The sequence below is a fragment of the Nicotiana attenuata genome, unplaced genomic scaffold, assembly GCF_001879085.1.
Source record: "Nicotiana attenuata strain UT unplaced genomic scaffold, NIATTr2, whole genome shotgun sequence".
Lineage (NCBI taxonomy): Eukaryota > Viridiplantae > Streptophyta > Magnoliopsida > Solanales > Solanaceae > Nicotiana > Nicotiana attenuata.
The window spans coordinates 171,500-177,710 of NW_017670805.1; positions in this window are offsets into that span (position 1 = coordinate 171,500).

Below are 6,211 nucleotides of genomic sequence, written 5' to 3' on the forward strand. Positions count from 1 at the left end.
TTTTTAAATATATTTTTCAGTTTTAATTTTTTTTATTTATCGGATTAAAGGTTCAAAATTTTACAAGTTCCAAAATTATGAGTTCGGAGGATTATGTGTTTGGAAGTTTACGGATTCGAAATTCAGCGATTTTAAAAGTTTAACGGTTCGAAAGTTTATGAAATTTGTGGGTTCGGAAGGTTGTTGGTTTGAAAGTGTATGGCTTCATGTTTATTATATCTAAATTATTTATGAATACTTTTGAGAAGTCATTTTCCTTAATTTGCGTACCAAACACCGGAAAATGAATAAGATTACTATTTGTTTTCCAAGAAAATATTTTCTTGGAAAACATTTTCCACGGAAAACATTTTCCACGGAAAACATTTTCCGTTATACCAAACACACCCTTAGTCAACTTACATTAAAAAATCATACTAGACGTTTCATACATTATTTGTAAATTAATATTTGTTCTACAATGTTCGCTATTTAAACATTAACTTGAAATAAAAAATTTGAAGTTTAAAAAAATTTTATTTGAGAAATATTTCCGTAAAATATTGGTTTTCACTCGCCAAACTTCAATTTTTACAAGTGATTGCATGTCCAAACACTCAAATCCCAAATACTTCTCTTCAACTTTAAATTAAAGATTCAAAATATTCATATATTTCAATTTCAATCAAATATTATTCAAACGAGCATAACTCGATCAAAGGTCAAAAAGCAAGCAACATAACATGCACCTATTTTGAAATGTGAAAATTGACGTAACATTTAAGATTGTACCTAAGCCGTAAGTGAAACATTAATTAACATGTGACATATAATTAATTGCCTTCAAAAATAGTCATGGAGTTTGTTGGGGTAACATTAAGTCAAGATTTTCTTAGGAGCTACACCTCAAGAAGGATACTAGAAAGACGCTTTATATTTTCTTTTACCTTTATATATTTAATAGATGTTATAATTTGATCATAAAATTTATTCCTATCTGTAAATTGAATTGGTGGTGCTTGATGCTAATGCACGGTAATTATGATCTTCTTTTTATGAGATGTTTTGGTATAGTTATATTATAGGGATTGCTAATTATTTAATTTTTCTATGATAACAAATTTTTTCTTGTGTCAATCGAGTAGATTTTGATGAACAACTTAATCGATAGATAGAGTAAATGTAATATTAGTTCTACCAACTCGGTAGAGAAAACAAAAGTATAACAATTGGGTAGACTTGATGAACAACTTAACAGATAGGTAGAGTAATCAACTCTACCAACTCGGTAGAGAAATCTTGAAAAGCAAAAGTATGACAATATTAAGGTACACTTGGATGAACAATTTTAATCCGGTAGTGTTGGCCCAAGTGAAGGTTTGTTTTGAAGATTGACAAAGGAAGCTCAGGCATGAACCAGGTCCATCCCTTGTGTGCATAAAAACGGCCAGATTCGAGCATGTGGGATGCACGTGAAGGAGAAAAGCCTAACTTGGTATATTTGATATCTCCTTATCGAAAAGATTGCATAATTGATAAGGAGAATGACTCCTTACTCAAAGAGAACATTATCCAAGATAAGGAAGGAGTTAGAAGTTGAGATCAACTAGAACTCTTCCACCAAGGAAGAGTAGCATTAGAACTCTAGTTATTTCTTCATCTACTAACTCTATAAATTGCAGGACGTTCTCACTTTACAGGTAATGCACAAACGCAGAAGTTAAACGTGAATTGAGAGCAAAATAGCAAGGCTTTTTGCAAGCAGTTCGTGTGTGATTCAAGTGTGCAAACCTAAAGCTACATGAACCAGATAGAAGAACCAGTTCCAAATGTTTGTCTTTTATTCTAGTTCAATTGTAGTAGGTATTTTCATATTGTACCATTCAGCTTTATCTAGAGGCAATTGTAATAGGTACTCAGAGTATTCAAGTTAGAGTTAACTTGAAGTTGTCGCAATAGTTAGAGGCTGTTTGCCACAACGGGATTAGAGTTAATCCTAGGTTTACAAAAGTATTTTGTAAATGCAGTTTTTTGGCTCAATGATTTAGTGGAGAGTTTGGGAAAATCCTACTGGGAAGTAGGTGTAACACCCCATACATTCGGACTAGGTGTGGATATGTTAAATGGGTATTAATTTGATATTTTAGATATATGAAGTCCTAGAGGGATGATTATTGAAGCAAGTAGTTATTTCGGAATCAAGATGGAGAGTGAGATGCATAAGATCCGACAAAATCGACTAAGGTTACAAAAGGTCCGTCGTCCAGCAGCGGTTAGTGAAAATATGTAAGGAATTTGGGAAAATTCAAAAGATGAAAGTTGTAGGAATTTGAAATATCTTTTCAAAGACATATTATGGAGCCCAAACGGATCTCTGTACAAAAAGTTATGCGCGTTTTACAGAACAGTGTACAATATGCGCGCCTTGAGCGCGCCCCGAGCGCGGCCGCGCTCCTCCTGTGGCAGTGTTACTGCCATTTTGCGCGGTCAGGCCTACAGGTGCGCGAGGGTGCTCATGGGGGGTCATTTTAAAGCCCTATTTCGTCCCCCACAGCCCCAGAACATAAAAACTTGCTCTAGAAAGGGGAACTCTCAAAAACCTAACTCCTTAAGGGTCCCTCCACCACTCAAGGTAAGTTCTAATGGTGATTCTAAGTTAATTTAATTTCCCAACATCTTATTAACATGGGTAAGCCCTCCATATCATTAGATATTCGATTGGGACATCATTGTTGAGAGAAGGAACCCTAGAACTCAAATTCAAGGGGACTGAACTTCAAAAAGGTAATGTCTTCACCCTCTACTTGATTCTAGCATTGGATTAATGATTATAGACTCTAGTTCATGAGATATGAGTTGATGAGTTTGATAGAAAATCATGAACGATTATAGGTTTGGGGTGTTGATTGTTGATTATTGGTTAAGGGTGTTGTTTACCTTATGGGTGATAATGAATAATGTTGATTATAGCCATTTGAGATTTTAGAATTTATCTAAGAGCAAGAGAATGGGTTATTGGGTATAGAGACACCATTAATAAGGACTATGAAGCTTTATTCTCACCGAGTGTTTGATAAAATGCCTAAGTAACCAAAATATGAGTATTATTGCTAATATGGAATTCCTTTGACTTGTATTGATATAGATTAAAGTTGAAAGGGTTAGCGAATGTTGTATTACGCTCAAGAGCAGGAAGTTAAGGTATGTGAGGCTAACTCTCTATGTTTGGGAATGTTAATGATTCTCCCTACACTACGTTTCTTTTACGACGTTACTAATTGCCTCAGAAATATAGTTAAGCCTAGTTCCTTGAATAGTTGCAGAACTTCTATTCTCTAGCTTTATAACTCGTTCATGACTTTCATTTTGAACGTTGTGAGCTCAGTGCGTATTCAATATAGACTTGGGTTTGATGCCCCCAAGTCTTAGTATAGATTACTCAGTATGCCATAAATAGTTGAAGTTTCAGTGTTCATAATCAGTTCGAGAATACATATCTCAGTCTAGTCCTATTCAGTATTCCAGTATTATGTAATTCAGTGTGATCCAGTATTCCAGTATCATGAAACTCAGTGTAATTCAGTATTTCACTGTCATGTATTGCAGTATGATTCTCAGTTCCTGATTTTAAATCCCTGAATGTTGAACACCTATATTTGGGCCTAAAGCCGCAGTTAATGCTTTATGCATCTTTGGGCCTGAGGCTGCAGTTTATGCTTTAGGCATCTTTGGGCCTGAGGCCGCAGTTTATGCTTTATGCATCTTTGGGCCTGAGGCCGCAGTTATGTATACGTATACTTGGGCCCGAGGCCGCAGTTGTGCACATATATATATTGGGCCTGAGGCCGTAGTTTAATATTCAGATAAACAGGTTGTTCATCATTCAGAAAAGGGAGTATTGATATCCTTACTTCCTTTGTTAAGTTCAATTATTAGTTATCATTTCAATGATCAATTATCATTTCAGTTACCAGTTATCAATTCAGTTATCAGTTATTAGTTCAGTTATCAGTTATCATTTCAGTTTCAGTTTCAATAGTTATCATTTCAGTTATCAATTATCAATTCTCAGTTATCAGCTTAGTTTCAGTTTCAGCATCTATAATTCTTTCTTTCAGTTGCTTTACATAGCAGTGCAATTCAAATGTACTGACGTCCCTTTTGCCTGGGGCCTGTATCTCACGATGCAGGTAATGATTTACACGTTGATGATTCAGAGCGCTAGGATTCTCGTACCAAGTATTTGGTGATCCCTAGTTCTTTCGGGGCATTATCATTACCTTACAGTCTTTCAGTATTTACAGACAGTCAGTATTTTCAGTACTTCATTAGAGGCTTCATAGACTAGAGTAACAGTTAGACAGAGTCTCAGGCTTTTCATGTTAAGCTATGTTGGCTGCAAATATGTTTCATAATTGTATTAGTATTTCCGCACTCTGATTTATATCATCCAAACTTTTAGTATATCGTCATGTGTTAGTTTATCTTCCGCATTCAGTATGTTATACTATCACATGTTGATTCAGCCAACCAGTTGGTTTGCTCGGTCACATATAGTCAGGCACCGAGTGTCGTGTTACGTCCAGGCCCAGGTTCGGGGCGTGACAAAGCTTAGTATCATAGCACTAGGTTCAAGAGTTCTAGGGAGTCTATGAAACCGTGTCTAGTGGAGTTTCCTTTATATATGTGTGTGCCGGCCACTCATATAAATGATTAACTACCAAGACATCCAGGATTGTCTCACTCCTTTCTACTCTAGATCGTGCCATGAAGCCTAGACCAACAATTAACCTTATGTTCCTATCGAATTCCATACGTATCTAATGCCCAATCGATGGGCAAGAAAAACCCAAGGTTCTAAAGATGATGATTTCCCATTGGGGTATAATTATGGAGTATAGGTTGGTAACAAATGAGACATGAGATGATGTTAAAAGTGGGATGCAATGGATATTTGTACAGATTAGAGCATAACCTTATCAGAAAGTACAAAAGCAATTATCATGTCTTATGGTTATCAGTTAATCTCAGTTACCAGTTATACAATCTTTCAGTTAGCAAGTTTATGGTTATTCGGTACTCCGGTATTCAGTTATATGTTTACCAAATATCCAATTTTCAGTGTATCAAAACTTCTGGTGACTTGTGAGTATACAGTGATGCATATGGGTTCTAAAAGAAAATGTAAGTAACAGTGATTATAGCGAAACCTTCGCATATTTTAGGTTTGGGTTAAGACCAAGACTCACCGGAGGGAGCAGGAAGTGATTTATTAGATAATGGTATACTTTGAAGGATAAGTTTGTGTATGGTAGTGTATTCGTATGTGTTTTACCTCCTAGAACAACTTCATTTAATTCTTGGAAATGGAGCCACAAGTTGGATGATGATAGTTCAGATATCAGACCCTAACATTGATCACTATAGTTTTGGACATAAAAGAGCCTAAGGGTAAAATATCTAGGACTCAGAAACGTTTGCTATTACCAAAGATATGATTTCGTACAACTCATGCAAATGACTAGAAGATATGATGTGTGCCATGAGAACCCAGAGCAGCCAATAGTGAATTTTAGGGAACGATTTTAAGTTGTTCATAGTTATTCAAATCAGAACTAGAAGTACCACGTTAGTAAGCTACTATAAGAAGCAGCTATTGATGTAAGATAAAAGATATGGCAGTTTCCCCTTAGGTTATGTGACTAAGTGATTACCGCGGATGTTTATAGTATGATATAATTTTGTATTATATAGAAAGTTTGGGGTTAGATATTCCAATTTTGTTTAAGACAGATGAATTCCCTAAGCGTGATCCATGCACATAGTTTAGGGAAAAAAAGGATAGTATGAGACCGTAGAATAAGGTCGGATGGTGAGGGATTTTAGGAATAATCTTCTATTTCACTTTAGTTATGCAAAGCAGGAGAAGAAAATATGATGCTAGCAGGTGTTAGTAAAAGGATAATAAGTAAGTTTTGGGTTGATACAGTGAATTAGCACTTTCAGCAGAGCTAGTAGAGGTACAATTTGATTTACTTAGCCAGGTTAACTCTAGTGAGTGGATGACAGTTTGAAATACCGAACGTGTGTTATAACCCGAAGAGTTTAAGTTAAACCCAAAGTACAGTGGCAGTGGGCAAAAAAAAATCAGCTAGCAGTGAGAGCACAAACTATAGAAGAATAGCCTTTAGAAATTATCGTAATGTGGTTTCTCCAGGACTGACAGTGTGAG